Here is a 27622-nt window from a genome sequence, read left to right as displayed (position 1 = left end):
AATCAAACCGTTATCAGAGACCCAACAATGGAATTAAAATGGAGTGTTACTCAAGAACAGTAACATAAATCAAAATTCAGAGAAAATAAGATTTCATAATAATAATAATAATAATAATAATAATAATAATAATAATAATAATAATAATAATAATAATAAAGACAATTTTTAAAAAATGGAATTAAATTTAATTCGACCCAAAGCACGCTTCAGTATTCACTTGGGTTCAAAAAACAACAACATAGCGTTGCATTAATCTTAAATTTTCAGACGCCCTTAGTAGGGTAACTATACAACCAGACTACATAGATAGTACATACTTTCCATTTGATTTCTTTCATTTCCATGGGGAAGAATTTCAAATTAATAACAACAGATACAGTGATTTAACTTCTCACAGCTTCTGTTAAAAGAACAGGTCGTTTTAAAACACACGGTCACGTGACGAAGAAGTATGTCCTTTCAATTAAAATTATACTTCGCCCGAAAATAACATAACAGCTAGGGCATTGTTAAACCTTGCGGAATTAATAAATTTCAATCACAAAATGTTCCCTCAGAAACTTAATATGATCGGAAGGCGAACGGTATCTTCAGTCAAAAATAAAATATAATGTTATACGCCGAGCCGACATTTTGAATTTCGTTCGCCTGAACTTGACGAAGCCATGCTCTTCAAACTCGCCGAGACAGTTTATATAACATATAAAGTTGGACTTACCGAGGTGATGAGGCGTTTTCACATTGTCAAGATTTAAAAACTTACATCCGAGGCGACGCGATCCATGTATTAAAGCATGCTTCGATATGAAGGGAACGGTCACTGTAAACTTTTAAAATAAGAACTCCACACAAATACTGGCAATTTTCAATCATCCACCCACCACTAATAGTTACTTAATTTACCACTAAAGCTCACATTAGGGTGGTTTGAACACACACACAGATCGTCTGCCGGCCATAGTAACAGCAGACTGTGGCCAAGACATCCTTACTCAAGCAGAGATGGCGATTTATAACGCGATACCAACACCTTACAAAAGGGAGCGCTGTGGACAACAGTTAACAGTCGAGTCGCGCGCTGACCAATATGAACTTCGTAACAACAAAGCTCCACGGAATTTCCAATGGTGGTGGATCAGCCCATCGTTATAATCCAATTCACACTAATAAGAACCTATACATGTACAACAATTAGTTATCGCAGTGTTCCGTTCCATTGGGCAAGATCAAACAACAGTTTCCATTTACTTTTTCTTACAAATTCCGCTGGAACAAATTTCCGGTGTAGCGGTGATTTCACATAGTCCTCAAATTATACCGCTACAACGTTTAGAACAAAAGACTAAACTCCCACAAAAATTACCAAAATCAACATAACTTATACTTATTGCCATTGTTTTAGTAGTTTAATAAAAACACTGGTCTTGTAAACCAATATTATCTCTTATAAAACTCAGAGGAAAGAACGATCTTTTCATTAATCCCCAAAATTAATATTTTTTACTAAACTATCCCTGAATTATAAATTTAAGAATCCTTACATTCAATTTTCTTAATAGTCTAATGTTTGCACAAGCTAATCATCCTCTTTCTATAGCCCTAATCATTATAGTACAAACATGTATTATCTCTGTAACTGTAGGGATAATATCGTCTTACTTTCGGTTTTCTTATATTCTATTCCTAGTTTTTAGGAGGGATATTGGTACTTATTATTTACATCACTAGTTTAGCTTCTAATTAACTCTTTTACACCTTTATAAAAAATCTCGCCATCATTTTGTTACATTTACCTTAAACCTAGTAATTTTATCAATTACAGATCCATACTTCAGAAATACACTCACCAAAAATAGAGATCTAAGATCCATTGATCTAACAACCAGCATCTTAAATACAGAGGCTACTCCTCACCTAATTAAACTTTATAATAGACCTAATCACCTAATCAATTTAATATGAGTAAACTATTTATTCCTCGCTTGAATAGTAATTATAAAAATCACAAACTTCTTGCAAGGCTCTTAACGACAAAAATTTTATGGCTAACCCTATACGAGTATCCTACTCCATTTTAAAAATTGCTAATAATGACCTAGTAGATGTATCGCTCCTTTTACTATTTCCTCCTGATGAAATTTTGGCTCCCTTCTCGGATTATGTTTAATAATCCAAAGTGCCATTGTTCTTTCATTAGCTGCACACTATACTGCAAACGTAGATTTAGCTTTTCTAGTGTAGCCCATATCAGCAGTAATGTCAATTATGGCTGATTATTACGGACTTTATATGCAAACGGAGCATCTTTATCTGTCTCTATTTTCACGTAGGTCGCGGAACTCGCACTATGGTTCATATAACTATATACATACTTGACCAACAGGTGTTGTAATCTTGTTCCTAGTAATAGGAACAGTTTTTATAGGATATGTTCTACCTTGAGGACAAATATATTTTAGAGGGCCCATAGATATCACAAACCTTTTATCAGCTGTTCCTTGTTTAAGAATTGATCTAGTACAGTGAATTTGATGGGGATTCGCTGTTGACAATGCTACTCTTATCGGATTTTTCACCTTTCACTTCGTCCTTCCAATTATTGTAGCTATACTGGTTATAATTCACCTTTGATTCCTCCATCAAACGGGATCAAGTAACTCTTTAGGTCTTAACAGAAACTCGGACAAAATTCCATTCCACCCTTATTTCTCCTTCAAGAACATTTTCTTTTCTATTATAATAGTAGCCATTTTACTACTATTAACTCTTCTTGAACCTTATATACGAGGAGATCCTGATAATTTCACACCCGCCAATCCCCTAGTAACACCAGTACATATTCAACCAGAATGATATTTTCTCTTTTCGTATGCGATCCTACGCTCAGTCGCTAATAAATTAGGCCTATCTCCCCCTCTTCTTCTCTACATCACCAGCCAAACTATTGTAATTAAATCAGATTATCGTTTAGCGAGCGAGTTGGCTGTGCAGTATAGTTTTTTCTGTAGTTTTTGATTTTCGCAGAAGACAAATGATAGACGGTAAATCATTTGAAGTTGTACATTTGTTGTATTCATATTATCGTTTACAGAGTGAGTTGGCTACGCAGTATGTGCACTGCCGCATGCATAAGATCGCGTTGTATGTTCGCTAAAGCTATTCCTTAACCGAGCTGGAAGAGTAGGAGGACGTTATAACAGCCGCTATCTTGCATAAGCTGTACAGATTTCTTATTACTTTTTTCTGTTCGAATGCATCTTCTTAGAACAAAGGTATCCCCTGACATGTTATGAACACATGTTGTATCGAGTACAGTGTTCTATTCTAGTCTTGTTATGTTTTAATCACTTATTTAGTGTTCTGAACTCATCAATCAATGTTCTAATCACATGTTGAAGTTAACGACATCGAGTACAGAGTTCGATTCTAGACTTAATCACTTCTTTTGTGATCTGATCTTCTTAGAACAAAGGTTTCCCCTGACGTGTACTGAACACATATTGTATCGAGTACAGTGTTCGATTCTATTCTTGATCACTTATGTAGTGATCTGAACACATCAAACAATGTTCTGAACGCATGTTGAAGTTCACGACATGGAGTACAGTGTTTAATTCTAGTCTTGATATGGTTTTTTTTGTGATCTGCAAGGCTAAACATGGACAATGATGTTATCGCTGCACACTCTTACCTTCGCGATGCAGGTTTAAACTTGTTCGATAGAGATATAAAGCTATGCCTTGACATACGAAGCGGAGGAGGAGGAGGAGGAGGAGGAGGAGGAGGAGGAGGAGGAGGAGGCGGAGGAGAAGGATGAGGCCTTAACAGCTTGTGTATAGCCGCCATTGTTTAAAGATGACAGCTGTCAAAAAGCACGTAGAATTGTTTTAAATTACACGCCACCACATTTCAAAGGTATGAGGTTTAGTGCTGTAAAGATAGCAGCACTATGCTCTGTTGATTAAAGATGGAAGCTGTCAAAAGCTCATGGAGTTTAAATTACCCACCACCACATATATAAGGATGAAGTTTAGTGTCGTAAAGATAGAATAACGATGCGTTTTTGTTTAAAGAAGGTGGTCGACAGCTATCGAAACCACGTAGGATTTTTCAAATTGCCGCCACCACATTTCAAAGATAGTAGCTAAAGATGACAGCACAGTGCTCTGTTGATTAAAGATGGCCGCTGTCAAGAAGAACGTATCTTTGAAGAGCACGTGGAATTTCAAATTGCCCTCTACCGCATGCATAACTGCAGCTGCCATCTTGCGCAGTAGTCTCTTCTTAAGAGCCTGTGTATAACCGCCATCTTGTGCGAGCACCCCTAGGCCGTCTCATAAGGAGCTGTGTCTAGCCGCCATCTTGTCGATGCCATCTTGCGCAAGCATCCCTAGGGTGTCTCATAAGAGCTTATGTATAGCAGTCATCTTGTGCAAGCACCCTTAAGCAGTCCCATAAGGAGCTATGTATAGCCGCCATTTTGTGTCCGCCAACTTGCATTGCACAAGCATCCCTAGAGCGTCTCATAAAAGCAGCAGCCATCCTGTGCAAGCACCCTTAAGCAGACTCATAAGAAGCTGTTAATGCCTAATGGCCTAAGTAGGAACTGAACCGTTGATCTCATCATTAGACTACTTTTTTCTTATGCTGTCGTGTTCCTGATACTGCGAACCCACGTACTAGGCCGAAAAATTTTGTCCGGTTTGTTCTACGACGCACCGGTTTCGAGATATTTAACAGTTTGCATTTAAGCCCCAAATTTAATGAATCGAACTAGCACAGCGTGTTATAATTTCTACCATAGCAATACCTAATCACGTTACGAAAACTTGCTTCAATACAAGCTAAAACTGACTTATTGCCAAAGGGCTTAGGTAAGAACCGAACCGTTGATCTCATCATTAGACTACTTTTTTCTTACGCTGTCATGTTCCTTATACAGCGAACCTGGGTATAAGGCAGAACATTTTTTTCCGTTTTGCTCTACGATGCACCGTTTTCGGGATATTTAACTTTTTGCACTTATGCCCCAAATTTAATGAATGGAACCAGCACGGCACGTTAGCCTCTAAGCTAGCTTTCTTGATAAAAGCAGCAGCTATCTTGCGCAAGCACCCTTAAGGTGTCTCATAAGGAGCCGTGTATATCCGCCGTGTTGTGCAATCGGCGTCAAGAAGGGCCTCCGGTCTTAAAACTGAGGTTAGGTCCTTCTATAAGGTTAAGCTTGCTGTCTTGCGTGTCAAAACTTCTTGCGATAGAATCCTTAAGGCGTCTCATTAGGAGTCATGTATCGCCGCCATCTTGTGCAATTGACGACGGGAAGGGCATACAGCCGTAAAACTGAGGTTAGGCCCTTCCATGAGGTTAGGCTTGCTGTCTTGTGCGTCAAAAGTTAGGTTAAGCCCCTCCAAGATAGCAGATGTAAGGTTAAGCTCAATCTCTTAGGCGTCAGGAAGGGCATCCGGCCGTAAAACTGAGGTTAGGCCCTTCCATGAGGTTAGACCAGCTCTCTTACGCATAAAAAGTTAGGTTAAGCCCCAAGATAGCGCATGTGAGGTTAAGGGTCGCGCTCTTAGGCGTCAGGAAGGATATCCGGCCGTATAACTGAGGTTAAGCCCCTCCATGAGGTTAGGCTAGCTCTCTTACGTGTAAAGAGTTAGGTTAAGCCCCTCGAAGATGGCGGATGTGAGGTTAGGGTCGCGCTCTTAGCCAGAGTGAGGAGGAGGCCTCTCCCGAGAGCGTGTGGAGGAGGTGGTGGAGGCGGGCTCTGCGGAAGACCTGTGGAGGTGGAGGCCGCCGAATTCCTGACTTATACTACTTACTTTCAAATCCACCTTCAAATGCACATTTTTAAAATACAAGATCCATTTAAATTTTCTATTGTAATCCATCTCTTACTTGACTATAAGCTGCACCTTGACCTGACATATACTCTAATAAGAGTTGGAGAAACTAATCATTCTAAAAAATAAACTTATGACGGCGGTATACAAATTTAAAACAAAATCAAGTCGAATATAACGTGCATTTTCGATTATAGGATATATTCCTCTAAAAAGACTAAAATGCCAAATTCTTTGAGTTTCAAGAACTTAACTAGGTATTACTACTCAAGTAAAACTTTTACATTTGAAATAATAGGGTATCTAATCCTAGTTTATAATCCAAATTTCAAAGCTTCATATATTATTACCAAGCCTTATATACATTTAAATTCTGCCTTAATAATAATAATAATAATAATAATAATAATAATAATAATAATAATAATAATAATAATAATAATAATAATAATAATAATCGTATGGCCTCAGCTACCGTGTGCAGACATTTCAATTTGACGCCATCTGGCTGTCTGCTCGTCAATTTCGACGTTCCGTTTTATTCTAGGCCCCCACTAGATGGCAGACCGAGTAAACCGAAACTCTCTTGGGCGTCTATGGCTGAGATTTAATGAATTTTGTCGGGTAAACACCAAATGTGTCACCAGAGATCTTTTACATGCCGACATCGTATGACATGGAGTGTCGAATGGACTTTTTTCCGCCCTTCAAAAATCCGACTACCTCTGCCGGGTTTGAACCTACTATCTTGGGATCCGGAGGCCGACACTCTACCACGGATCCACCATTAAACTTTAAAAATTAATTAAACTTTAGCCCTACGTATAACCGCGGCGGCTAACACAATTCACAACAATTCACATGTAAAATATACAAAAAGTAAACAACTAAGCAATAATAAAACATTATAATTAAATGATGGATCAACTAATTTATAAGTACTTCTATTATAACATCCTATAAATAATTAAATATAATATAAAGCACCCGTTTTGAGTATTCCTTGGCGTTGAACTTTCATTGTGTTTTTCGCCGCTACACAATCAAAATAATTTATTTAGTCACAAAATAATATGTGAAGCATACCTGTTACCTACTAATAATTTCATATTTTTAAGATCCTCTTTTTCTCTCTCAAGTATATATATTGTTAACATTATCGGAGGTAACTGACCAAAAATTGTTAATAAGACTTGTCAACTAAATTAAAAGAAATCTTAAATTTAGCCTTTATCCATCGAAGGGTGCAATAGAGAAGATCATAATGTCAAACGCAGGACTTGCTTCTACGGCAACCTATGACGAATGGACCACTCTCGACGGACAAAACGCTTTTTCTAAAAAATTTGACTCAAAACCTTAAAAAAAATTCGTTGTTAAGATAACGTCAAGAAAGTGTTCGTAGAAATGGGCGTACGACTTTATGACGGGTACAAACGAGACCTTTTAAGAGCAACCACAGTGAACATTGGCACTCTCCGGAACGAGAAATGGACATATGGTGCAAAGTGGTCGGGTGAACGCCGTGTTTGGCACAGTGAGCTAATGAATTCGTACTGGAACAATTCAAAAATTAAATGATCGCCCGAATGTACAATGAAACTTATTATGGTCCCTACTTGGCCGATTAGCGAATAATAATAAAAATAACTGCAGCAGAATGTTTAACACTTCGAACACACAGCCTGCTTGAAAAAACTGGCAATGAAAAGGAGGATTATCCGAAAACATCTTGGTCCCAACCTCAGGAGTGGTGTTTACAGACTTCGGAGCAACTTAGAAAAGATATTAAGCGTAATCCGATAAAGAAGGATAACGTTTTACGCTCACCTCTTCAAATTGCCAGCTGAAAGAATCTGTAAACGTTTGTTATCCTACTTCAGGAGTATATCTTCCTTGGTTGGTGGAGCCCGATGCAGATCTTTTAAAGTATGGAATTCCGGAATATTATACCATGGAGGGAAATCAATTTAGACAACTCGTCAGAAAGTTTCCAAAAGATTGGGGTAAGGCTGGTGAGAAATGGCAGGTTCAGAGCAGAAGAACAGAAAAAAGGAAGTAGGGGAAAGAATGAAAATATACTGGTAGAGAGTGAAGGCAAAGGACTAAAAATACCGCAAGGATTGTCAAACATGTTCATTAGGCGGCAGAAACGAAGAAGTAATAATAACAATAAAAACTACCGGCCATCTATATAAATAAACATAAACTGGTGTACTACAAGATACTTTGGTATTCAACTGTAGATCTCTCTATCATCGTTTTAATTGCTCCCTCTAGCGGGACGAACTCTAATTATTGTATAAAGAAATTTTTACTTTTGCTGTTGGCAAACCTTAGGGTTTGTGAATTGTTTCGTTTATGTATCACAGTTATCAACACTTCAGCTGATTCCTTCTTCAATAGTAATCAGCCTATTAGAAACTTGTAAATATTGTCTCTAGCCAATTAAAATTGGCGGTGTGTACTGTCATGCAGAATATCAGTAAAGAGTTCTGGAAGTTTATCCTCAAAATCTATGAAAGCTGGGCCCTTTAGGGCCATATGATCTGAATTACTCCAGTGTGAGGAGGGTGTATTGACGTGACCCAGGAGGCAGGGCGCGGCGGCGTTTGGAAGGCCCAGCAACTCAAGGTAATGGCAGAATTTTTATAGCTATGTGATAGCTCCTGCGCATAGTTTGAGGGGAAGGTTTCAACCTTTTTTTCGTAAATTGGGTGTTTAAAATGTAAAGTGTTCGGCAAATCTGAGGACTCTGTCCTATGCCCTACTGAGAAACATGTAATGCAAGGGAACAAAGAGTGATTACGGTCTGTTGGGTCCCATTCAACTTGGCATGGGGTGACTAATGTTTCTAAAACTCTCAACTTCTTAATACTTATATGGTATTGACGTTTCTCATTCAGTCACGCCGGTGTAGTACAGGGCTATCCTCTGTATCATTCGGCAATCAGCCCACTTAGGATTTTAACTATTTATATAAGGAGGGCAAGTGCTTCGCCTCCTAGCATTTTGTTTATGGCCAGTCTTTTCAAAATTTTCTTCTTACATTAAGGTCATTTTGTATGGGCAATCTTGCCCTTGTTTATTCGGTAATTGTTTCTGGTGTGAAGTTCCCTGTAGGAACAGGAAGTTATGAACCGTTGAGCAATAGATAAGCCCACATCGGGACTACTAGGTGTAAATACCTGAACTGAGGACATCCGATGGATTGTCAGGAGTAACAAAAGTGCGCCATAAGAAATAGATGCCTTTGTGAGGTTGGACTATAGGCCTAGTTCATTTTGAAGCTCAGACCCATATTTTGTTTAAATCGGAGCAAAAAGTGCTCTTTTGGTAAAATATTGTTCCTGTCAAGAGCAATAATGCTCGTTCCTATGTAAATCAACCAAACGAATGCCCGGCTCCATGGCTAAATGGTTAGCGTGCTGGCCTTTGGTCTCAGTGGCCCTGGGTTCGATTCCCGGCAGGGTAGGGAAATTTAACCATCATTGGTTAATTTTGCTGGCACGGAGGATGGGTGTATGTGCCTTCATCATTATTTCAACCCCATCACGACGCGCAGCTTGTCTACGGGTGTCAAATCAAAAGACCTGCATCTGGCGAGCCGAACATGTCCTTGGACACTTCCACCACTGATGCTGATGATGATGATGCTTGTTGTTTTAAGGGGCCTAACATCGACTTCCACCACTAAAAGCCATACGCCACTTCATTTTTTCAACGAAACGATTAACTATTGTAAATTTGGTATCTGATTTTCGGACTTTTAAGTCCTTTTTATTGCTAGAGGAGCTCGTTAATATTGCTGTTATTCGCTCAGATTTTCTAGTTATAAATTTTTTAAATTAGAAAAAAGAAATTTTCAATATTTTACAGCTATTCTCTAGTTAATGCTTCATCATCCATTCAATCCTAACGCTTCTTATCCTCCGCAATTCACAATATCACCTTTATAATAATAATAATAATAATAATAATAATAATAATAATAATAATAATAATAATAATAATAATAATAATAATAATAATAATAATAATATGGCCTCTGCTGCTGTATGCAGGAAATTTGATCTGATGTCATTTAGGCTGCCTGCGCGTCAATTTCTTCATTTCCTGTTTGGTTGAGCAAGGGCTGAGTAATAATTAATTAACTGTCAGTAAAATACCAAATGTATCATTAGAGATCTCCTACATGCCGACTAGCCTTCCCTTTGCCGTTCAAAAGGCTGTTACATTTGTCGAGTTTGAACGCGTGACCCGGAGGACGACACACTACCAATGATCCGGAGAGAGGTGTATTCCTTAAGAGTTCATTCAACACGGTAATTTCTAACAACTGTAACCGAGGACTCAATCATTCCATCTAGATTATAAATCATGATAGATTTATTTCAGCTCCATAATTTTCTGTCTTTTCTTGTTTCTGAAAATAGTATCACAATTTAAAGTGCTGTAAAGGGGGACGAAATAACAGATCTAACCACGTATGTGTGAAGCAGAGTGACAAATATAAGTATTTCAATATTAATTGCATATTCTCTGGGAAGAATAGTTATTGGCAATTTTTTTATCTGAAAATCAAAAATGCAAGGGGTTGAGGTTTTCGTAACTCGCTAAGTGCTATGTATAACCTTTAGAGCTTTCCCCGATCCATTTTTCCAACTTTAAAATAATTAACATGATTTTAAGACGCTTCAGCGTTATATTACATCTTACCTCTTAAAAACTCTACTCGTTCAATTCGCAAACCCCTCTAAGCACAACTCACATCACACTGACTGCATGATGCTCCTAATACCTCATTTCACCTCGCAATCAATCAATCAATCAATAAATCAATCAATCAATCAATCAATCAATCAATCAATCAATCAATCAATCAATCAAACAAACAATCGCCATTGATCTCCATTTAGGGCAGTCGTCCAGGTGACAGATTCCCTAACAATTGTTTACCTAGTCCCTTCTTAAATGATTTCACGGAAGTTGGATATTTATCAAACATTTTCCTTGGTAAATAATTCCAATCTATAATTCACCTTCTTATAAATGTATACTTGACCAGATGTGTCCTCTTGAATTCCAACCTTATTTTCATACCTTTCCTACTTTTGAAAACGCCACTCAACCTTACTCGTCTACTAATGTCAATCCACGCCATCTCTCCACTGATAGCTCGGAACATACCGCTTAGTCTAGCAGCTCGTCTTCTTACTCCCAATTCTTCCCAGCCCAAACTTTGCAACATTTTCGTAGCACTACTTTTTTGTAGGAAATCACTCAGAACAAATCGTGCTGCTTTCCTTTGGATCTTTTCCAGTTCTCGTATCAAGAAGTCCTGGTGTGTGTCCGATACACTGGAACCATTCTCTAGTTTTGGTATTACCGGAGACTTAAACGCCCCGTTCTTTACATCCTTACTACAACCCCTAAGTACCTTCCAAACTGTCTGTAACCTTAATTTACAGACTCGTTAATGACATCTCCCCAATGAGGATGTTTCCTTATATTAACACATATGTACCTACAGTGATCCCTATGAGGTACTTTCACCCCACCATCACAGTAATTTAAACTGAGAGGATTTTTCCACTTTGTGGAACTTACAACCTAACATTCCATCCCGTTTATCACCATACCCTTGTCCGCTGTTCATCTCACAACATTGTCTAGATCCCTCTACAGTCGTTCAGAATCATTCATAACTCTTTTACTATCGTATTCAGTATAACATCATCCGCAAAAACGAAAAATGTACACCACGTGATCAAAAGTATCCGGAAACCTGACTGAACATGACGTACAAGTTCGTGACGCCCTCCATTGGTAATGCTGGAATTCAATATGGTGATGGCCCACCCTTAGCCTTGACGACAGCCTGCACTCTCGCAGGCATACGTTCAGTCAGGTGCTGGAAGGTTGCTTGGGGAATGGCAGCCCATCCTTCACGGAGCGCTGCACTGAGGAGAGGTAGCGATGTCGGTCGGTGAGGCCTGGCACGAAGTCGGCGTTCCAAAACATCCCAAAGGTGTTCTATAGGATTCAGGTCGGGACACTGTGCGGGCCAGTCCATTACAGGGATGTTATTGTCGTGTAACGACTCCGCCACAGGCCGTGCATTATAAACAGGTGTTCGATCGTGTTGAAAGATGCAGTCGCCATTCCCGAAATGCTCTTCAACAGTGGAAAGAAGAAGGTGCTTAAAACATAAATTTAGGCGTGTGCTGTGATAGTGCCACGCAAAACAATAAGGGGTGCAAGCACCCTCCATGAAAAGCGCTACCACACCATAACACCACTGCCTCCAAATTTTACTGTTGGCACTACACACGCTGGCAGATGACATTCACCGGGCATTCGCCATACCCACACCCTGCCATCGGATCGCCACATTGGGTACCGTGATTCGTCACTCCACACAACGTTTCTCCACTGTTCAATCGTCCAATGTTTACGCTCTTTACACCAAGCGAGGCGTCGTTTGGCATTGGCCTGCGTGATGCGTGGCTTATGAGCAGCCGCTCGACTATGAAATCCAAGTTTTCTCACCTCCCGCCGAACTGTCAGTACATAGAGTGGATCCTGATGCAGTTTCGAATTCCTGTGGATGGTCTGGACAAATGCCTGCCTATTATATTGACGACCCTCTTTAACTGTCGGCGGTCTCAGTCAGTCAACAGACGAGGTCGGCCTGTACGCTTTCGTGCTGTACGTGTCCCTTCACGTTTCCATTTCACTATCACATCAGAAACAGTGGACCTAGGGATGTTTAGGATTGTGAAAATCTCGCCTACAGACTTCTGACACAAGTGACACCCAATCACCTGACCACGTTCGAAGTCCGTGAGTTCCGCGGAGCGCCCCATTCTGCTCTCTCACAATGTCGAATGTCTACTGAGGTCGCTGCTATGTAGTACCTGGCAGTAGGTGGCAGCACAATGCACCTAAGATGAAAAACGTATGTTTTGGGGGGTGTCGGGAACTTTTGATCACATAGTGTATCTCTGATTATAGTTCTGTCTGATGGGTTCAGTGCTGCCAACTGAAAAATTAGCGATAACCGATTCAAAAGAACTTTTTCCAAAATAAAATTATGCGGTATAGTTTATGAAGTTTACGCTTTGACACAAAATTAATTAAACGTTCCGCGTTCGTTATTTTTAACGATTCAGGACATGGAGGTTTGTCTACTTTTACGCTATTTTTCTGCAAGAGACTCACCACTTTAAGCCTTTTATTTTGAAAAGACGGTTTTCCAAACCTTTGAACAACAAAAAATGCTGAAAGAGGGCCTCTAGAACGTAATAGGCCGTAGTCTTTTGTATATGTGAATTGCTGTAGTAGCCGGCATTGTACGGGTACGTATCATAATCATCACCATCGACAATCACTCGCGAGCGAGTATAATAGTCTTCCTAGCCTTCCGATTTATTTTACCTGTTAATCATGTGCAAAGTGAATTTTTGTATATTTATTGATTGAAACATTGATTTATACCTTAAGAAATAATTTGGAGTTTTAGATTTATATGTTTAATTTTAAGATTTGGTTTTATATTATTTTGTTTCGCGTTGAAATTTGTCCTTGTGGCAGCCCTGAATGTCTGGGAAGTAGTTGATACTTCCAAATAAATAATGTAAATAAGTGAAATATGATGATGATCACTCAGTTACTAATATTGTGAGACTGGTCAAAGAATGCGTGTAGTGTAATGTAAGATTTTTTGTACTGACGTCGGTACTTTGTGCCACAGTAGCTCTATGAGTAGAACTAAGCTACTCGTATATTACCATATATCACACGAAATTACGTCACTTTAAGGGCGATTCACTGTTTAATGTTGGATGATTCAGGAGGACTACATACTAGGAACGTGCTCTGTCAAGAGATAGTGGAACTGTTACGTTTTCATGAGAGAGATCACAAAGCAATTACGGGGAATCTAACTACACACCCTTTAGTGAAAGGCCCAATGATTATTTCGTTTTCCGGTTGATCAGACACAGTAATCATATTGGATGTTGCATTGCACGCTGTGTGACATAGGCATCTACTTCTAGTGGGAGAGTTGGGTCATTCGAACGAGCAAATTAGTCAGTGGCATACCTCCTCCTGTAAGATTAAAAGGTTCTATTCAACTGTCTGAAACTTCTCCCAGAAAAACAGACCTTCTTCTTCTTCTGCTCCTTCTTCTGTCTTAACTCACTCATGTGAGGGTCGGTGTTTTCGGCAAGTCGTTTCCATTTTCTTCCATCCCAAATGTCTTTGTCTGTCTGAGTACCTCCGTCTTCTTCTTGGTCTTCCCCTCTCCAAGGTAAGTACTCTCTCGCCCACATAGTCCTCATACCAGAGCAGTCGCCTTTCTTGGTTATCTCCATCACTGCCCCTTATGGAACTGTCTTGTCGGGAGACACCACGCATTCAATGAAGCATTTTCATTTCTGCGACCTCCAGTTTTGACGTAAATATGTATTATGACTGGGTTCATCCGAAACGTTGTGTAACGTAATGCGACAAAATGTGTGCCGGAACTGTAACCATAGTTACAGTGCAGACTGTGCTGTAAGGTATGCATTGATGGTCAGACAATGTTACCTAGCAACCGTGCAGGCTGTGATGTAAGATATGCATTGATGGTCAGACAATGTTACCTAGGAACCGTGCAGGCTACGATTTAATACAAGGATGGATGGTCAGACAATGTTACCTTGCATTCGTACAGACTATGTCTTATGGCTGCTTGCCATCTGAAATTAGCAGCCGTTGAGGAATGGCCATGACCGGGAGACATATTTATGATCATTTGATCTTCGCAAAGGGAGAAGAATTTTCTTTTTTTCTGTAAGTCCGGCCGGCCTGCATTCTGCGTGAGATATCCAAATCCAAATTACCATCACTGGATATTGTGGATCCAGGATCCTTGAAACTGTTCACTGGCTGGACTTTCAATTCATTCAACCTAAGTCTTAGTAAAATTTCCTCCTAAGCACAGATACTCTGATTTATCGTGAAGAATTGTAAGTCTTCTGCCCTACAGGCCTTTTCTCCTGCAATCCAATTTGCACTGAAGCTGTTCCCCGCTGGCACTGCAGAGTACGATGCCATCTAAAAATAACATGCACCAAGAACCTGGTTCTCTCAAGTCTTCAGAGAGAACAAGCATGACAAGATCGAATAAGATAGATAGGAAGTTCATACCTAACAATATAGTTATTTATCGTCGTACGAATGTTGCCACCTCTTAGATTGAATTGTAATATTTACTAATTTTCGTATCGTTCAGAAGTACAAAGATAAGAAAGAAAATAAAGGTAATCGTATGAGAATGTTAACGGCATTTCATATTTTAGACAACTTGAAGTTGCCCACGTCATGTGTGTTAGGTGTCGCCGCTTTCGCGATACACGTAACACACTACAGGAACCGAGCCTATAACTGACTCCACAGGAAGGCCGCACTTTGCAGCTTAGTTTTGCACCTTGCGGTGTCAGAGCGTCCATTGAGAACCATCAACATTCACCAGGACCACGTAGCTGTCAGCTGACATTCGGGAGACAGTGGGTTCCAACGCCATTTTCAGCAGCCCTAAACATGGTTTTCCCTTGTTTCCCATTTTGTACCAGTTAAATCCTAGGGCTGTACCTTAATTAACGCCACGGCCGCTTCCTTCTTGCTTTTACCCTTTTCTTATCCCATTGTTGCTGTAAAACCTGTCTGTGCCGGTGCGTCGTAAAGCAAATTGTAAAATACAATCAACGGCTGCTAATTTCAGATGACAACCAGCCATAAGATATAGCTGACACGTTTGCTAGGTAACATTGTCTGACCATTCATCCATACTTTACACTACAGCCTGCACAGTTGTCGCATATTTTGTCGCGTTACGTTACACAAATTTCCGTATTAGCTCCAGCCTTGAGACATACTTATGTCAAAAAGTGACCGGTAGGGAGCTTTTACTTCGACCCTTTCTCGTAGATCGTGGACTTTCCCGCCATTTTAGGTCCCTGCTTTCTGTATTGTACCTGATATTGCTTCAATGGATGTTAAGTAACTATTTCTCCATTTCATCCGTGGCTTACAGTCATATAAAAGGAGGAGCTATGCTTACGAGACAATGGAACTTCTGTACGGCTATAGACCTTAGTCAGCCCGTGATAATGAGACAGGTGTCATTAACTGCCACGTCCAAATATTTTGCATGGCTGCACTTCGGCGATACCGAAGAAACATCTTCAATAGAGGAGTATCACAGTACGAGAGCACAGTACTTGTGTGAGCTTCCCTAATTGTACCTGACAGCTTCCGCACTGTATTGTTGCTAACATTCGCTTTCTCAGGCATTGTTCCTTACATGTACGCGCACGGTCCGGAGTTACCTTAGATATTTGGAAGTCAAACATGTTCAAGAGGGATTCCTTCCCATGTAATTTGTAAAGTTCTAGCTCCATGTTTATTCATAAGATGAAATGCACCGGTCTGAGTTTTGGCCGGATTCGGGTTCAGGTGATTTTCTCTGAAGTGGAACGTTATTTCTTTCAAATCCTCCAACGGCTTCTCTTCCTCCCACTCAAAGCTGTCAACCTGAGCAGTGATAGCAAAATCACCAAAAATAGAACTCTTCGTTCCAGCAGGCAGAGACTAATCTTTTGTATAGACATTGAATAACAATGGTGCAATCACACTCCCTTGAGGTAACCCATTGGTGTGTGTTCTCCATCTTGCTTTTCCTTCAAAATCCACAAAGATTTTCTGGTTTTGGAGATAATTTCTAATATTAAAAGTGAGCCGAGAGTATTCAGTAATAGCATAGACGTTTGTTAAAAAAGTTGGGAACTTATGGTGTCATAGACTGTGAAGAAGTATATGAACATACCACCAATGATATAACCAGTAATATACCATCTCCCGAAACTTGTGACATGCAGCTTTTCCCTCTTCTGAATATAGCTTATCAAATGGCTCTATATTTCCAATCTCTCTCTGAGGTATGAACCTCCCCAACAGCTTGTATGGATTATATAGCAGGGAAAAATGCCTACAGCTTTAGGGATCCTTTCGATTATTTCCTAATTTTAGGGATCATGCACTCCTAGAGACGGTGTTCATCTATTCTAGTAGTCAATTTTTCGTGGCAGGGACGAAGTTCTTACTCTGTTCAACGCGTTACGTCATCTAAGCAGTTACTTTTCCCAAGTTATGTTTACTCAGGAATAAATCTAGTTCGGCTATAATGAAAGATTAAGACAGAATATTGTTGTCATGTTCATGCTGGCATGTGATCGATTTCTTGTCTACCTTGCTGGTATAGTTTAGTTTGTCATTATCCAGGAGCTGATGAACAATTTCGTCTGACTTTATTTTAGCGTGGATGTGTAGTTGGGTGGTTTCATAACTGAGGCGACATAATAGCCTTCAGGCCTTGGTCATGTGTGTCTGTCGCTAGCACGGACATCCTCCTTGCACAGGAAACAAAAGTACTGAGTGTAGCCGAATCGTAGTGCTAATATTACGATATAATTCCAACAGACTTCCCCGTGGTGTCTCGCATACTCCATTCCCATCAGAATTTTCTACTTTACTACTAGTATACGCATGATAAATAGAAGGAAACTTGCTACCTTTGTGTAAAAGTAGTACTTTAAGACTTGTCTTCAAAGCGTCAACAAGCAGTCACCATTCATCACGACTGTGCATCAAATTCAGTGCATCCATCAGACCATCTTCGTCTTTGCAGTGTGTGAAGTAACCCTTAGATTTAAACAAATGCTCCAATTCTTTATTTCTAGTGCGAAATTTAAACACTATTACGGAGTCGTGTAGACAATTCTACTATTTAAACCGCGATGCTAAAAGTTCTGCCAATTTTTTAACAAGTTGTAGATTCCTGATGAGATCATTGACCCCTTGAGTCATCTTGTGAAACGAAGAGGATATGCTTCGAGCGAAGTCTGCATCTCTCTAAGTAGATGGTTGTTCATCCTCAGTTGAGGATTCATCTAATTATAACTTACAGAAATCTTAATGGAGGTTTAGGAATAGGATCTTCTTTCCCATGATCCACAAGGCGAATTTCAGTGCATGTATTATGGTGTTCAAGTGTTGATTTGTACTTCATGGAGACTCCTTTGTTTATAAAGAGAAGCATACTAAAGTAGGAATGGTTCGTGGGCTCCCTACAAATGTCATACGGCGTCATCTTTCACTCATCCATACGCTGAGGTTCGACGAACAAGTAGTGCAGCCATTTCTTGTCCTATGCCTTTTTTAATAGAAATACAAACTGAACGCTTCCTCAAAAATGTTCCTTCCACACACGCACAGCAGAAATTATCTGCATTTACACATTTTTGTACGTGCCTGTGAATAGCAGATTGCCAGCTGGAAGTATATCACGACACAATTCTGATGAAAGCGCTGATACACGTCAAAACACGACCACATTAATACAACAATCCTTAAGAACTGTAAACACTTATCTGACTACAACGCTACTGATCACGTGATGATACCATTCTGTGAGAATTACGGCGTGCTCAGGCCTTGGGGAGGGGGGGGGGGGGTAGCAAGGAGTTTTCTGACACCCAAAATTTATCTTAGGGGTATAGAGAGTGCCTTTTTTTAGTAAAACATTCCTCCTAGATGTTAAGTCCCCTTGAAACGTGCAGTTTGGTAGTCTTCGCAGGATCATAGGGCGTTCAATATGGAGAAGGGGGTAGCTGGTTTCATATCAAAAAACGAGATTAGAAAGCGGGCATTCCTTCAGAGAACTACATTTGCCAATGGAGACTGTTCAGGCTGTACATCCGGTGATAGAGATTTTCACATTTCATAACACTAAATGCATAATACATTTATTTAAAAAAATGTATTTATGAAGCAAGTTCTAATTATCTTACTTGTCATTATTTTTATAGATCCGTACATAAAACATTCCTCACAAATATTTATTTATGAATCAAGTTCATTTTTTTTACTTGTGAAAATTATTGAAAACTCCGTACGTAAGACTCGTTCAAAAATATATTTGAGAAACCAGTTCTATTAGCGTAATGTTTGTGAATATTGTTATTATATATGAATGTTTGCATTAACAGTTGTTCCTCATTTCACATGCTTGTGTCCATGTTAATCATGCCTCCCTAATAATTACCCGAAGTTGGCGTGCCTGGCTCAGGAAGTGTTGCCAACTGCGCATACGCGGGGATTCGATATTTAGAGCGTAATTACAGGCAACGTCTGCAAATCGGAAACTACAGCTAACATGCGGACTGTAACTCCAGTTTCGAATTCAGTGGCACCAAATTAACAACCGACATTAGCTCATTTCATACGCATAAAATTTTCTTTAATGATATGCAGTAACATAATGGCGCGTAGCCTGCTGGAGGTCTCGCGAGTTGACCTGCGCGTTCGTGAGGATGGAAATTGCGGGTTAGCTGAATTCTATCTAGGTGGAAAACATTTCCTCCTAAATTCTGTAAGTACTTTTTAATGAACACGGAGTTCCTTTTTTAAATTACGGTAATCTAAAAATAGCTACTTTTAAAAGAAGTAGTGTTTCACTCATATATTTTTACACTGCATCTTGAATACAACCAGAAATTTGCATTTTTAAACATTATATTCCGTCCTTAAAATTATGTAATTAAAACTAACATTATGAATGAATCTGGATCGCACTTTTGCAAGTTTTCGGTACTTTTTGGATATTTTTAGGTATTTTACAGGCAATTTATAGCTCTTCAACTTTCGAGTCCTAGTAACGACAAAGTGAAAACAATGGTGTTCAATCAAGGTGTGATGGTGAGAACATAACAGACTGTGTGCGAGTTGTGCAGGAGAAAGGCCCCACTTCCTGCCTTCACCTATTATTACACATTTACATGTTATTATCTCTCATTAGAGAGAGACGTGGTGAAGTCGCCCACCTCTTGTTGCTTTACAGATGGCGAGTTAGAGTTATTTACTTACCACAAGTCCCATTTGAAATGGGGAAGTTCAAATCCGTTGGAAATCGATAGTCAGCTACTTTCAAGATTGTTAGCCGCGGCTTCTTATTTTCTCACCAGTCAAATGCCGCAACTACCCCGTACTGAAGATCACTGTCACTACCTTCCTAGTCCTATTTTCTTCCTTAACGCAGCGTCACCGTGCACCCTTAAACCAGGTAGCAAAGAAAACCTTCCTCAGTGCCCATATGACGAGGATTTTCCGCATATCTCAATGTATCTGGTGAGCACATTAGTATGTGGCAAACACTCTGTACTGCATCGGGAGAAGACGACATCAATGTTAATTCCGATATTGCCCTTGCGACGTATAGGATACGTATATTATTGTACTGAAGTTTTAGTGCCGGTCTGCAGGTTATCCTGAGAAAATAATCGTAATAAATGGTATCAAACATCAGTTTATAATATCACACGTATTACAGTACACATAATTTTAGTGAGGGCACGAGACTAAGTGGTAGGCATACATACATACATACATACATACATACATACATACATACATACATACATACATACATACATACATACATACAGTGTTGCCAAAAAGTTTAGGGACACCAGTATATTTCAGACTTAAACAGAATGACCCTACACTTTTAAACTTACGATTTATTTTAAGTACAACTGATATAAAATACTAAAATATCAAGTATGGTTGAAAATTTGAAGACTGTGACTCAAATAGGTCATGAGTTATGAATATTTTTTTTGTCTTTTATGGCCACACAAAATTGACCTTGATACTGAAACACATAATACAATTAAAAAGCTATCCAACAATGAATACTGATTGTTACGCCCAATCAGCACTTACTGATGCAGGTGTTGGTGCTAAAGGAAGGGAAAACTTAATTTGTGCCAAATAGTTTGAGAAATAGACATTATATTCTGCGAGCGGAAGAGCCCCACTAATGTTGTAATTTTTTTCTTTTTGCTTCCATTCATATCTTAATTTGACCAGCCTGTATATTTTAATGTATTTTTTCAATAAATATATGTAATAAGATATATATAAAGTTTGTTTAGTTGTGGGTCCCATCTTCGAATAACGAATGTTTCACTTTTTTATTTTTTATAATGCGAGGTGGCTGAAGTAGACAAGGCTACAATTTGAAAGGAGCGGAATATACGTTATAAGAATTCATCAAACTAGAGATTCGATTGTTAACTCATTCATAAGTATTGACTCAGGAATCATTAAAAGAGAAATATATGTGATAACTAGCTGGTGTATAATGTCGTCGACGGGACAATCATTTACCATGTACATGATTACACTTTTGTAGACGCTTCAAGTTGCTCCTGATATTCTGAGCTACGGAGGTGGACATGTGGCTGACTGCGGCTTGTCGTCCTCACTACTTCCATTCATTATTATACTTTTGTATACTTCTTCTGACATAAAAACCAAGAGACGGGTTAATATTCAAACAGGTGTACAAAGCCTTAAAACGTTACCGCTTTAGCGACTTTCCATAGAATTAGTTATCTGCTCTTCGACATAAACTTCCATACGCCGACACTGATACGAAGTATTTCCCTATTTTGACACGAATATGTCTTATGAATGGGGTCGTATGAAAATTTGTGTAACGTGACGCGACAAAATGTGTGACGTCACATTAGTCACCAAAAATGCTGCGGCTGTTGATTTGTATAAATTGAGTGTGTTGAAATCAACGATCTATATTATACAACATAGATTAGCGGAAGACCTGCCATCTTTGAAGAAAGTTGAAAGCTGCTCCGCCATGTTCTCCCGTGGCAGCAAGGAACAAATACTCACTTATAAAATGATATATTTCTACTTCTATTCCCTCTATTCGTGCAATTAATTGCAGAACACGACTTATGCATCTTTCTTTGTTGACAACTAACAGCTCACGAGCGCCACCAAGAAACATGGCGGACGTGTTGCAACTTTCCTCAGCTAGCCCGTCCAGCCAGTCTATGTAGTATAATGTAGGTCCTTGGTTGAAATAGAAAGTGTACCGTCAGTGACGTCACATTAGTCGTTATCGTAGGCCTTGGTTGCCAAAGATGCTGTGGCTGTGGATTTGTATAAATAGAGTGTTTTGAAATAGAAAATGTACCGTAAGTGACGCCACATTAGTCGTTATCGTAGGCCTTGGTCGCCAAAGATGCTGTGGCTGTGGATTTGTATAAATAGAGTGTTTTGAAATAGAAAATGTACCGTAAGTGACGCCACATTAGTCGTTATCGTAGGCATTGGTCGCCAAAGATACTGCGACTGTAAGTTAAGTTCTTTTGACATAGAGTTGCACTTTAATTTATTGAAGGACATGATCATTAGCTTTTCACAAACGGAAACGGTTTTTTATGCATTATGTGTAAACGGTACAGGAATAAATGTGTATAAATAAATGTTGTAATGAGCAATTTTCCTGTAAAACCATGCATCGAGTTTTATATTCAAGGCCCCCTCTGAACCACCCACCTGTAGAATATGTTGAACGAATTATACTTTAGAACCATGTCGCACTTATCTTAAAGAGAGTTTCACGAAAATTCCCTATCCTTCCTCCAGCGAAACAGTCAGAAATTAAACTCAACCGGACATATCTATTCTTTGTTTTGCCGGGCGTGAAAACCAAGTATTAGGTCAATATTCAGAAAAAACAGATATAAATACGTTTTTATATCCAGGTAGAAAAATATTTATACGCCAAAGTAAAGTAAAAGCATAGCGTATCGAAGAGGAAGTGCGACATCTTCACGAGTTACCGTGGACCGCCGCACAGTGATGACAGCGCGAGGATAACAGATGCATTATCGGGACTACTACTTCAAAATCTACTAAGAAACTCAAGCATGCAACTTACGTCTGTGATTTCATCTGCTGGACACTTTGGAATATTTCCTGGATGATTTCTCTGCCTTCGAAGTAACCAGTTCCCTTCTTATCTCCTTCGTGCGGAAGAAGAATCGACATTTCAAGTAGTGAAATACGAGTTTTGGTAGCAAACACACCAAATGATCTTCACAGCAGCCCCACTGCGATGACTTCACTTTAATAACATCTAATTAATCCAAGCACTCGAAGAAAGTATCACCCCATAAAATATCTGTACACGTAGCTTTTCCGCAACAACATTTTCCACTCGCAACAACACATTATAAACACTTTCCGACGCAAACGTGAGATACTGTATGTGGCGCTTTGCATTGAGCCGTAATCTTTAATTAGTGTTAAGGAAGCAGGCACATTATCAGTCGGTTTGCCGAAAAGGAAAGGAATACATAAATCACACTGAATCACTTTTTAAGTATTCCGCACTATGTAGTTCCGCTAAATGATACACTAAGTACTCTTTGCTACAATTCCGCTCACTTAACTCAGGTAAACTGTTTTCCCAGTCTGGTATTTTAATGTCATTATCGATGTTCACAATTTTCTCCTGATTTCATCTACAGCTTGTGTCTTCACTGCATGATTTTTACTTTCAATTTCTCTTGTAAGAATACGCATTTGATTAACAAGAGACGTCAATGGGGATTCAGCTCTGTACTCACAGTTTCTGCCAGATGATACGGCAAGTTTAGTCGGTACGTAAATAACATGCGACGTGTGTAAATGTAAAAACTCAATAGTGGACGGATGATAATCACAACTTAGAGATCGCAGGATGCCGAAGTGACGTTCTAGGGGATCTTTACTAAATTTTCCTGTCAAAACGTAGCTATAGTTGTGTTCCCACAAATATACGGACACTTCTACGGTACTTTCCACGATCACTCTTAAAAACTCCAGTGTCCTTTGTGAAGCGAATTATTTTTTAATATCTCTGAGAACATTCTGCCATTTAATTAAAGTTTCATGTGCCTGTGTTCCTTTATACAGTGTTTGAGTGGGAATAGCCGAATTTAATGAGTCAATCGAACAGTTTAAATCGCTTGTGAAAGTTTCCGTTTGTTTACTGTCTTCTAAACCCTGTGTTTTGTTACCCCGATAGAATGCTGTACCATTAGCGACTGATCTACTGAATATTTGAAATGCCAGTCTTACATTCATTCGCTGAAATGAATTAGGATCCAGGTGGGCAGAGGTCAGTTTGTAGCAAACTTTCAATCCGAAAAGTTTAGGAGACGAGTCACATTCGTAAACTTTCCTGTAGAATGAACAATCAACAATATTGCCATTATAATTAACCTGTCCTTTGTCATTAAAATGATTTCTTACACATTTAAATATATTTTGTGCGTCTTAAAATGCCCATGATGTTCTGTTTGAAATATATCACTTAAGATTCTTTATGTTACCAGGTACTCCTAAGCATTTCCACGACATTTTATTCGACTGGGTACCATCCGATGTGAAACCATGGATTCGAACACCTACTTGCTCTAATTATATGATGACTTGAATGAGAATGTTTGCAATTATATCACCAGGGGTGGCGTTCCGGCTATCATATATCGCTATGGGTTGTATCTAGTTATATAGAAAAGTAACAAACATAAAAACTACAGCATGATTTGCCAACTGACCCTTGCTCTTATCTTCAGTAAATTTCCCCAAAACAACAAAACCATTCACCTGCAACGATTCCGAGTTAAAGCGAATATCTTCTCGTAACTTTACCTCGTCAAATATCAACATCCCTTAGCGTTCGTTCATGTTCCTCCTTTCCATTAAAAAAAACTGCTATGGCATCAATAGCAGGCTCATTTATGCCGTAAGAACATTTCAGGCCCTTCACCAAATTTCTCAAGTGGGATTCAGAAGTCAAATGCAGCAAGTCTTGATTTAAACAGTGCTGATAACCCTTGGGAGACTTTATTTTTAACAGAAGTGCATCAAGGAGAAATTTACCACTATATCTCATTCCTTTTTTACTTTTTACTTTTTCAAGCAAATGTATCTTAGCTTTAGCGAAATTGAGTTGATTCTACGTTCTAATGAAATTACGTTTCTGATTCTTCTATCTCCTCTTTAATAGCGCAATTGCTTTTCCAGCATCTGGGACATTAGACCTATCTTCAACTGCTGAGCATACAGGTTGATCACTATCACTAATATTTATGATCTGTTCAGGGCTTTCATTAGACAAATCTCTTTGTATGGATTGTCTATTCGTGGGGGAGTTGCTTTTCGTAACTGCCTTAGAAATATACTTGGGTAGATGAGGAAATATGTGAGGAAATGCTTCTGGTTTTAATTTCCAGCGCTGTCTTGGTATCTCTACTCCTTCACCATTCACCGTAAACGAGTCTACTATTACAAGAAAGTCATCGCAACAATGAATGTCACACACGAAACAGTTATGAGTTAATTGTCGGTCTTTTCTATGGATAGCCTTCTCCCATTTCAGTAAAACACCACTCTCTTTAGGAGGCCTAAAGAAATGCCTACTTGAAGACGATCGGTCATATCCAGATCTGCAGCCGGGTACACGGATATGCGTTGCCTTATAGCACAATAGCGACAAAGACCGAGGTATTTAAAACATAACACTTCTCACGCCACTCAATCCTGAATACACTAATAATGCAAACTGTCGAAACATCTCTGCCAGCGACAATAATGAGCAATAATAATTACTACAACTGAAGGCGAATATAACGCGGGCTAATGGCCAAGGGTCTCTGTTGACATCACAATCGCCTGTGCTGCCACCAAGCGGGTGTCCCACCAACGTCTTTAGCTCTCTTACGGGCGAACGGAGAAGATGTCACACTTCCTCTTCGACACGCTATGTTAAAAGGATAGCAAATTGATTCATTCATTATTATTCCTCTTGTTCTTCAAGTGCCATATTCGGTCCCCCAGACGTTGGCAGTCACCCTGGAGAAGAGTTGTTCTGTGTTGTTAATGCAAGTGCAGTCTTTGATGTTTTGGAGCCATGACTTCGGAGGTCTGCCAGCTATTTACTTGTCTTCCATCCTTCCTTGTAATATGAGGTGTAGAAGCGCGTACTTTTACCTCGTATGACCTGGCATAAATAAGCTGTTTTCTGGCGTTTATGATGTTTGCCAGCTCAAACGCAACTCTAGTTCTCCATAACCGTTCTTTATTGGTTACAAAATCTGTCCAGGCTATTCTGAGTATTCTCCTGTGTAACCACATTTCAAAGACGTCTAATCTGTTCATGGAGGATTTGGCAGTCCATGTCTCCACACCGTAAAGCAGTGTTGACCAGATGTAACATCTCAACAACTTTTGTCTGAGTTTGGTGTTTAGACTGTCATCTCAAGAGATAGGTCCCATCTTTTGGAAAGATGATCTAGAAATCTCAATACGGCGTCTAACTCTTTTTAAGGGTCCAGATTGTCGTTTATATTTCTCCCAAGGTATGTGAACCGACTTACTCGTTTAATGTTTTGATTATGTAATGAAATTGAGACATCTTCATGGTTGCTTCTGCTAAATACCGTGAACTTGCTTTTTGTGGTGTTAATTAATTATTTGATGTTCGAAGGTGTCAATCCACATGAAGTGGAGTAGGATTTCTTTCCTGCTCCATTTCTTGGGTCGTCCTGCTCTACGGTCGACCAATTTTCAGAGAAATAAGAAGTTCCTGAGGCGTGACTCCGCACATGATACGTTGAGCAGAAATGCGAGAGTAAATATAATAATTCACGTGAGAATGCTTCTGGTACCGAGAGGAAAAAATGTCACGTTAGTCCATTAGCTGTGTACATGTTAGAAACCTTGTTCAACAGGAATTCTGTAACATTCTGGACGGCAAAACAGCCTAAAGCTCGCTGGATATGGAATCTCCCATCTTCGCGACAGAGTGACGCTATACTGATGTTGGTGCTGTTTTAATTTTATTCACGCTGATGGTCGATCGACAAGTATGAATGCAGCAAGCTGGCAACATGGTTCGAGCCAGCTAGCTTTAAGCTTGTGTTCGAACTCCTCCTTCAGCAAACAGCGGAAATTTCACGACCACTATACCTGCAAGTGTTAGAGGGGCGTTTACCGTGCCTTGTGGAACTCCGTGTCGAACATGGAGTTCGCTCAATCAAACTATTCCCAAAAACATAAAGTTGAAACTCAAGAGGAAAAATTGGGGAAAAAATATTTTATAGGAAAGAGAGTAAGGGATTGGAATGATTTATCAAGGGAGATGTTCAATAATTTTCTAAATTCTTTACAATTACGTGAAGACCGTGTAATGTGGACCACTTAACTTTAAACGTCCATAACTGTATTGACCGTAATGAAAATATCTCAAATTTTATACACGATAATTAGTACAATGTATCAAATCATTTCGTTCCATCGTTGGTCGTCAGCCTCGGCTCCTTCGTACAGCAATGTCGATTCTCGGATCTTGGGGCCGTTACGTTTCTTTTCTGACACTTCACTGACCAATCGATAGGATTCAGAGAAGAGCATAACTACTTCAAATGAAGAGCAAAAACGTGTTTACTAAAATTTTATTCAATATAATCACGATAATTAATTTTACTAGATAGGCAAGGAAAAAGTCAGTTAAATTCGTCACGACATGTTATAACACAGTCACAGTGCATAACGTGAGTGGTAAAAGTATCTTCAAATTGTTTATATTATTGTCTTCCAAAGAATGAAAACGCAATGTAAGATTCATGGACAGCAAAAGCAGAAAAAGAATAGAAAACCTGCAAATCAGGCAACATTGATCCAAACGATAACTGAGTTAACCCACACGATCCGTGGAAAATCTGAACTTCAGCAAGTAGAATTCCAGATTCACATTTAATTAAGGTTATCCACCACTCGACTATCCTCTGGGAAATTGGAGC

The sequence above is a fragment of the Anabrus simplex genome, chromosome 1 (assembly GCF_040414725.1).
Source record: "Anabrus simplex isolate iqAnaSimp1 chromosome 1, ASM4041472v1, whole genome shotgun sequence".
Taxonomy (NCBI): domain Eukaryota; kingdom Metazoa; phylum Arthropoda; class Insecta; order Orthoptera; family Tettigoniidae; genus Anabrus; species Anabrus simplex.
This window is presented reverse-complemented; position numbering follows the sequence as displayed.